The sequence below is a fragment of the Triticum urartu genome, chromosome 6A (genome assembly GCF_056163025.1).
Source record: "Triticum urartu cultivar PI428250 chromosome 6A, HENAU_Tu73, whole genome shotgun sequence".
Lineage (NCBI taxonomy): Eukaryota > Viridiplantae > Streptophyta > Magnoliopsida > Poales > Poaceae > Triticum > Triticum urartu.
The window spans coordinates 40,778,295-40,788,282 of NC_141878.1; positions in this window are offsets into that span (position 1 = coordinate 40,778,295).

Here is a 9,988-nt window from a genome sequence, read left to right on the forward strand (position 1 = left end):
GCTGCAATGTTTTTTTCCAGGGAAAACTTTGAGAGCTTTATTACATTAGATTAGATAAAAGCGTTCTCTGCACTGCAGTGTGATCAAGTTCTTTTTTATTTAATTTTAAAAATACAAGTATATTGTACAGTACACTATAAATCAGTTCTAAATTACTCCGTATTTTTCTTTTTTAGAAAACTTCTGATATATTCATCTTCAATCATGCAACAAATAGTAGAAATAATAAAAATTACATTCAGACCTATAGACCACATAGCAACGAGTACAAGCATTGAAGCGAGCCGAAGGCTCGCTGCCATCATCGTCCCTCCCTTGCTGGAGCCGGGCAAAACTTATTGCAGTAGACAGTCGGAAAGTCGTCGTGCTAAGGCCTTATAGGACTAGCGCACCAGAACAGCAATCACCGACGATAAAGAGTAACGTAGATATAGGCATGCGTTGGTTGTGGCTAAGTGAGGCTCTCGCCGTGGGGCTTGCTCATGGCAGAGCGCGGGAGCCACGTCAGTGGCCCTGGGTCTTTTCTACAGCGATGACGACCATGGAAGCTGCATGGCCAGTTCCATCTATGGGCCTTGGGATCGACAGTGGTAGGCCCAGCTGACCTGCCACGGGGTAGTTTCTCGACGATGTTGCAGATTCCTAATGGCGATGCCCTTTTGTGGTGGTCGAATCCGATTAGATCGACGAACGTCTTGGTCACGTGTTTGATTTGAGAGGATTCCTCCTTCAGATCTGACAGTGGTGACACCGACCGACGGTTCATGCTAGCGAAGTTGTGGGATGCAGCCAGAAGGCTACACGATTGGTTTTGGCGGCTCTCACCTTAGCCAGTTAGCTTTCATTGCTGCGATGCAATCCATGGACAATGGCTTGATGCAGAGGATATGGTGCTGCAGTGACGATGGTGGGATTTCTAAACCAACCCATTTGTTGGGATCAAGGAAAAGTGGTGGTGACGACACATGATTAACTTCAATTTGGTGGTGCTCCTCGTCTACCCAGTCTCGAGCTCCGGGGTGAAAATCAATGGTCTGACTCGAGTGGGTTATACCTGACAATGGCGATATTTTTTTGTCATGATCTTGTTGAAGGCATTGTTCGGATATGCTCAGACTTGTTTTTCGGGATGAAAACCTAGAATCCGACCTTTGGTGGTTGGATCCGGCGACGACGACGCTTGAGCGTTGTTCCCTTACGAAAGGCGTTGCTATTGAAGAATGTTGTTATCCCGTGGTGTCAAGAAATGGTTGGTGCATAGATGGTCATTGTTGTAATTTATCGATCATTGATTTGATCGCTTCGGGTCATTTTCTTTTTTTCCTTGCAAAGACATAACTTTCGTCTTGTATGATTTTGCTATTTGCCGTCGTGTTCAGGTCTGTGTGTGTTCGTATTGGATGTGTGCATCCTAATTATGCAGAGACCGGATGTGTATTCATTATGTTTGTATTCACTTGATGCTTCATCTTGAGTCAATAAAATCCACCTTTCGTCAAAAAAAATATGATTATATAATATAAAATGGCATACTAATAATACGAACATAGTAAAATAATAAGAATATGTTCATAAATTATGATAAATTTGTATGTATAATTCTAGATCCCAATAGCTGGTGAACGTTCGTCGTGAGAGGTGACATTTGCGAACGTTTTTACTGGCAGATTCTTCACAGACTGATAGTTTCTGGCGTGTAGAAACTGCCCTCATTTGATCTCGGGTCGCAAGTAAAACTGCCAGCAATATGCGTTGGTTTGCTAGCTATCCGCCTTCCAGCGAACATTCAGCCAGATAGCATTACCAATAATTGTTTATCTGCACATTTGCAGTCATGAGCACTACCTTAGCAACATTCTTTCATGTGAGTTTGATTATAAACTATAAGACTTAAAATTATTTACTATAAATCAAATCATCTCTGAAAATTATAATAAAATCAACACATATATGCTAAGTTGGCTAAGAAAAACAAACTACAATAAAAATGTATGAACATTTAAATTAATTTTGTCATATATATCCTTTGGTTTAGGTTGTCCAAATGTATAAAGACGCAGGCATTTTGCGAGATTTATCTTTAACCAAGAAATAAGCTTCAGTTTTTTTAAAGAAAACTACATATATAATTGTATTCTTATTTAGCACTCAGTGTCTATAGTTATAGTTAGAAACCAATATTTTAATCATGCCACCTCCAATTTTATTAGGACTATTTGATTTCCCTTTTGCACTCTTGTAGTTTGTAGTAGTGTGTTGCCCATTAAAAAAGGTGATATTTTCCTCGGTTGTGGCTTTTTATTTGTTATTTGTGTACTTCGGTACTGATGGTCGGTATTTAACTTTAATAATATATGGTTTTGTGCATCATAATGATGTAGAGGATGAAAGTAATCCTCCTTTTCTAAAAAAAGTGATAATATGAAACAAACCTATTGGATACTTCTTATCTTAAATTGCTCGATACCTCACTTTGCATAACATAATTTATTTTGTGTTCCTTGGTTGTAATAGAGTACAAAACAATATACTCTACTTATAATTTTGAGAACACTCTAGTACACAAGGGGGCTATTAATAAGCCTGTAACACCCATGATGCGGCTATATCTCCCACGTGTCGGAGCACGACTTAGAGGCTAATCGTATAGTAGGCATGTCGCAAGAGGGATAATCTTTACACATCCCATGTATTGAATAAGAAAGAGATAAAGAGTTGACTTACAATCGCCACTTCACACAATACATAAATATAGCATTACATCATCCAGAATGCAATCAAGGTCCGACGACGAAACCAAAATAAAAGAAGACCACCCCTAATGCTTAGATCCCGATCGCCCCGACTGGGCTCCACTACTGATCAACTGGAAAACGAAACAACACAATGAACACAATCTTCATCGAGCTCCCACTCAAGCTGGGTTGCGTCACCTGCACTGGTATCACCGGCACCTGAAACTGTTTGGAAGTAACTGTGAGCCACGAGGACTCAGCAATCTCACACCCTCGCGATCAAAACTATTTAAGCTTAAAGGATAGGAAAAGGGGTAGTGAGGTGGAGCTGCAGCAAGCACTAGCATATATGGTGGCTAACTTACGCAAATGAGAGCGAGAAGAGAAGCAAAGCACGGTCGTGAACTAGAAGTGATCAAGAAGTGATCCTGAAACTACTTACGTTCAAGCATGACACAAGAACCGTGTTCTCTTCCCGGACTCCGCCGAAAAGAGACCATCACGGCTACACACACGGTTGATGCATTTTAATTAAGTTAAGTGTCAGATTTTTTACAACCGGATATTAACAAATTCCCATCTACCCATAACCGCGGGCACGGCTTTCGAAAGTTCAAAACCATGCAGGGGTGTCCCAACTTAGCCCATTCCAGGAAGACCCGATCAGACTCGGAATGCCGGTTACAAGACATTTCAACAATGGTAAAACAAGACCAGCAAAGCCACCCGAATGTGCCGACAAATCCCGATAGGATCTGCACATATCTTGTTCTCAGGGCACACCGGATGAGCAGTCCGTACAACTAAAACCAACCCTCAAGTTTGTTGGGGAACGTAGTAATTTCAAAAAAATTCCTACGCACACGCAAGATCATGGTGATGCATAGCAACGAGAGGGGAGAGTGTGATCTACGTACCCTTGTAGATCGACAACGGAAGCGTTTGGTTGATGTAGTCGTACGTCTTCACGGCCCGACCGATCAAGCACCGAAACTACGGCACCTCCGAGTTTTAGCACACGTTCAGCTCGATGACGATCCCCGGACTCCGATCCAGCAAAGTGTCGGGGAAGAGTTCCGTCAGCACGACGGCGTGGTGACGATCTTGATGTACTACTGTCGCAGGGCTTCGCCTAAGCACCGCTACAATATTATCGAGGACTATGGTGGCAGGGGGCGCCGCACGCGGCTAAGAATATGATCACGTGGATCAACTTGTGTTCCTCTGGGGTGCCCCTGCCCCCGTATATAAAGGCTCAAGGGGGAGTGCGGCCGGCCTAGAGGTGGCGCGCCTAGAGGAGTCCTACTCCCTCCGGGAGTAGGATCCCCCCCCCAATCCTATTTGGAATAGGATTCGCGGAGGGGGGAAAAGAGAAAGGGGGGCCGGCCCCCTCTCCTTGTCCTATTCGGACCAAGGGAGGGGAGGGGCGCGCGGCCCATCTCAGGCCACCTCTTCTCTTTTCCACTAAGGCCCACTAAGGCCCATATAGCTCCCGGGGGGTTAAGGAACCACCCGGTACTCCGGTAAAATCCCGATTTCACCCGGAACACTTCCGATATCCAAACATAGGCTTCCAATATATCAATCTTTATGTCTCGACCATTTCGAGACTCCTCGTCATGTCCGTGATCACATCCGGGACTCCGAACAACCTTCGGTACATCAAAACGTATAAACTCATAATATAACTGTCATCGAAACCTTAAGCGTGCGGACCCTACGGGTTCGAGAACAATGTAGACATGACCGAGACATGTCTCCGGTCAATAACCAATAGCGGGATCTGGATGCCCATATTGGCTCCTACATATTCTACGAAGATCTTTATCGGTCAGACCGCATAACAACATACGTTGTTCCCTTTGTCATCGGTATGTTACTTGCCCGAGATTCGATCGTCGGTATCCAATACCTAATTCAATCTTGCTCCCGGTAAGTCTCTTTATTCGTTCCGTAATACATCATCTCGCAACTAACTCATTAGTTGCATCGCTTGCAAGGCTTAAGTGATGTGCATTACCGAGAGGGCCTAGAGATACCTCTCCGACGATTGGAGTGACAAATCCTAATCTCGAAATACGTCAACCCACCATGTACCTTTGGAGACACCTGTAGAGCACCTTTATAATCACCCAGTTACGTTGTGACGTTTGGTAGCACACAAAGTGTTCCTCCGGCACACGGGAGTTACATAATCTCATAGTCATAGGAACATGTATAAGTCATGAATAAAGCAATAGCAACATACTAAACGATCGGGTGCTAAGCTAATGGAATGGGTCATGTCAATCAGATCATTCAACTAATGATGTGATCCCGTTTAATCAAATGACAACTCTTTGTCCATGGTTAGGAAACATAACCATCTTTGATTAATGAGCTAGTCAAGTAGAGGCATACTAGTGACACTCTGTTTGTCTATGTATTCACACATGTATTATGTTTCCGGTTAATACAATTCTAGCATGAATAATAAACTTTTATCATGATATAAGGAAATAAATAACTTTATTATTGCCTCTAGGGTATATTTCCTTCAGTCTCCCACTTGCACTAGAGTCAATAATCTAGATTACACAGTAATGATTCTAACACCCATGGAGCTTTGGTGCTGATCATGTTTTGCTCGTGGAAGAGGCTCCGTATGTATCTTGCAAATCTCTATGTCTCCCACCTGGACTAGATCCCGGATGGAATTGAAGCGTCTCTTGATGTGCTTGGTTCTCTTGTGAAATCTGGATCCCTTTGCCAAGGCAATTGCACCAGTATTGTCACAAAATATTTTCATTGGACCCGATGCACTAGGTATGACACCTAGATCGGATATGAACTCCTTCATCCAGACTCCTTCGTTTGCTGCTTCCGAAGCAGCTATGTACTCCGCTTCACATGTAGATCCCGCCACGACGCTTTGTTTAGAACTGCACCAACTGACAGCTCCACCGTTTAATGTAAACACGTATCCGGTTTGCGATTTAGAATCGTCCGGATCAGTGTCAAAGCTTGCATCAACGTAATCGTTTACAATGAGCTCTTTGTCACCTCCATATACGAGAAACATATCCTTAGTCCTTTTCAGGTATTTCAGGATGTTCTTGACCGCTGTCCAGTGATCCACTCCAGGACTACTTTGGTACCTCCCTGCTAAACTTATAGCAAGGCACACATCAGGTCTGGTACACAGCATTGCATACATGATAGAGCCTATGGCTGAAGCATAGGGAACATCTTTCATTTTCTCTCTATCTTCTGCAGTGGTCGGGCATTGAGTCTGACTCAACTTCACACCTTGTAACACAGGCAAGAACCCTTTCTTTACTTGATCCATTTTGAACTTCTTCAAAATCTTGTCAAGGTATGTGCTTTGTGAAAGGCCAATTAAGCGTCTTGATCTATCTCTATAGATCTTTATGCCTAATATGTAAGCAGCTTCACCGAGGTCTTTCATTGAAAAACTCTTATTCAAGTACCCCTTTATGCTATCCAGAAATTATATATCATTTCCAATCAGTAATATGTCATCCACATATAATATCAGAAATGCTACAGAGCTCCCACTCACTTTCTTGTAAATACAGGCTTCTCCGAAAGTCTGTATAAAACCAAATGCTTTGATCACACTATCAAAGCGTTTATTCCAACTCCAAGAGGCTTGCACCAGTCCATAAATGGATCGCTGGAGCTTGCACACTTTGTTAGCTCCCTTTGGATCGACAAAACCTTCCGGTTGCATCATAGACAACTCTTCTTCCAGAAATCCATTCAGGAATGCAATTTTGACATCCATTTGCCAAATTTCATAATCATAAAATGCGGCAATTGCTAACATGATTCGGACAGACTTAAGCATCGCTACGGGTGAGAAGGTCTCATCGTAGTCAACCCCTTGAACTTGTCGAAAACCTTTTGCGACAAGTCGAGCTTTGTAAACAGTAATATTACCATCAGCGTCAGTCTTCTTCTTGAAAATCCATTTATTCTCAATTGCTTGCCGATCATCGGGCAAGTCAACCAAAGTCCACACTTTGTTCTCATACATGGATCCCATCTCAGATTTCATGGCTTCAAGCCATTTTGCGGAATCTGGGCTCACCATCGCTTCTTCATAGTTCGTAGGTTCATCATGATCTAGCAGCATGATTTCCAGAACAGGATTTCCGTACCACTCTGGTGCGGATCTCACTCTGGTTGATCTACGAGGTTCAGTAGTATCTTGTCCTGAAGTTTCATGATCATTATCATTAGCTTCCTCACTTATTGGAGTAGGTGTCGCAGAAACAGTTTTCTGTGATGTACTACTTTCCAATAAGGTAGCAGGTACAGTTACCTCATCAAGTTCTACTTTCCTCCCACTCACATCTTTCGAGAGAAACTCCTTCTCCAGAAAGTTTCCGAATTTAGCAACAAACGTCTTGCCTTCGGATCTGTGATAGAAGGTGTATCCAATAGTTTCCTTTGGATATCCTATGAAGACACATTTCTCCGATTTGGGTTCGAGCTTATCAGGTTGAAGCTTTTTCACATAAGCATCGCAGCCCCAAACTTTCAGAAACGACAACTTTGGTTTCTTGCCAAACCATAGTTCATAAGGCATCGTCTCAATGGATTTTGATGGTGCCCTATTTAACGTGAATGCGGCCGTCTCTAAAGCATAACCCCAAAACGATAGCGGTAAATCAGTAAGAGACATCATAGATCGCACCATATCTAGTAAAGTACGATTACGACGCTCGGATACACCATTACGCTGTGGTGTTCTGGGCGGCGTGAGTTGCGAAACTATTCCGCATTGTTTCAAATGTACACCAAACTCATAACTCAAATATTCTCCTCCACGATCAGATCGTAGATACTTTATTTTCTTGTTACGATGATTTTCAACTTCACTCTGAAATTCTTTGAACTTTTCAAATGTTTCAGACTTATGTCTCATTAAGTAGATATACCCATATCTGCTTAAGTCATCTGTGAAAGTGAGAAAATAACGATATCCGCCACGAGCCTCAATATTCATCGGACCACATACATCTGTATTTATGATTTCCAACAAATCTGTTGCTCTCTCCATAGTACCGAAGAACGGTGTTTTAGTCATCTTGCCCATGAGGCACGGTTCGCAAGTACCAAGTGATTCATAATCAAGTGGTTCCAAAAGTCCATCAGTATGGAGTTTCTTCATGCGCTTTACACCGATATGACCTAAACGGCAGTGCCACAAATAAGTTGCACCATCGTTATCAACTCTGCATCTTTTGGCTTCAACATTATGAATATGTGTGTCACTACTATTGAGATTCAATAAGAATAGACCACTCTTCAAGGGTGCATGACCATAAAAGATATTACTCATATAAATAGAACAACCATTATTCTCTGATTTAAATGAATAACCGTCTCGCATTAAACAAGATCCAGAAATAATGTTCATGCTCAATGCTGACACCAAATAACAATTATTTAGGTCTAATACTAATCCCGAAGGTAGATGTAGAGGTAGCGTGCCGACCGTGATCACATCGACTTTGGAACCGTTTCCCACGCGCATCATCACCTCGTCCTTAGCCAATCTTTGGTTAATCTGTAGTCCCTGTTTCGAGTTGCAAATATTAGCAACAGAACCAGTATCAAATACCCAGGTGCTACTGCGAGCATTAGTAAGGTACACATCAATAACATGTATATCACATATACCTTTGTTCACCTTGCCATCCTTCTTATCCGCCAAATACTTGGGGCAGTTCTGCTTCCAGTGACCAGTCTGCTTGCAGTAGAAGCACTCAGTTTCAGGCTTAGGTCCATACTTGGGTTTCTTCTCTTGAGCAGCAACTTGCTTGCTGTTCTTCTTGAAGTTCCCCTTCTTCTTCCCTTTGCCCTTTTTCTTGAAACTAGTGGTCTTGTTGACCATCAACACTTGATGCTCCTTTTTGATTTCTACCTCCGCAGCTTTCAGCATTGCGAAGAGCTCGGGAATAGTCTTATTCATCCCTTGCATATTATAGTTCATCACGAAGCTCTTGTAGCTTGGTGGCAGTGATTGGAGAATTCTGTCAATGACGCAATCATCTGAAAGATTAACTCCCATCTGAATCAAGTGATTATTATACCCAGACATTTTGAGTATATGCTCACTGACAGAACTGTTCTCCTCCATCTTGCAGCTATAGAACTTATTGGAGACTTCATATCTCTCAATCCAGGCATTTGCTTGAAATATTAACTTCAACTCCTGGAACATCTCATATGCTCCATGACGTTCAAAACGTCGTTGAAGTCCCGATTCTAAGCCGTAAAGCATGGCACACTGAACTATCGAGTAGTCATCAGCTTTGCTCTGCCAGACGTTCATATCATCTGGTGTTGCTCCAGCAGCAGGCCTGGCACCCAGCGGTGCTTCCAGGACATAATTCTTCTGTGGAGCAATGAGGATAATCCTCAAGTTACGGACCCAGTCCGTGTTGTTGCTACCATCATCTTTCAACTTTGCTTTCTCAAGGAACGCATTAAAATTCAACGGAACAACAGCACGGGCCATCTATCTACAATCAAACATACATAAGCAAGATACTATCAGGTACTAAGTTCATGATAAATTTAAGTTCAATTAATCAAATTACTTAAAGAACTCCCACTTAGATAGACATCCCTCTAATCCTCTAAGTGATCATGTGATCCAAATCAACTAAACCATGTCCGATCATCACGTGAGATGGAGTAGTTTCATTGGTGAACATCACTATGTTGATCATATATACTATATGATTCACGCTCGACCTTTCGGTCTCCGTGTTCCGAGGCCATATCTGCATATGCTTGGCTCGTCAAGTATAACCTGAGTATTCCGCGTGTACAACTGTTTTGCACCCGTTGTATCTGAACGTAGAGCCTATCACACCCGATCATCACGTGGTGTCTCAGCACGAAGAACTTTCGCAACGGTGCATACTCAGGGAGAACACTTCTTGATAATTTAGTGAGAGATCATCTTATAATGCTACCGTCAATCAAAGCAAGATAAGATGCATAAAAGATAAACATCACATGCAATCAATATAAGTGATATGATATGGCCATCATCATCTTGTGCCTGTGATCTCCATCTCCGAAGCACCGTCATGATCACCATCGTCACCGGCGCGACACCTTGATCTCCATCGTAGCATCGTTGTCGTCTCGCCAATCTTATGCTTCCACGACTATCGCTACCGCTTAGTGATAAAGTAAAGCATTACAGCGCGATTGCATTGCATACAATA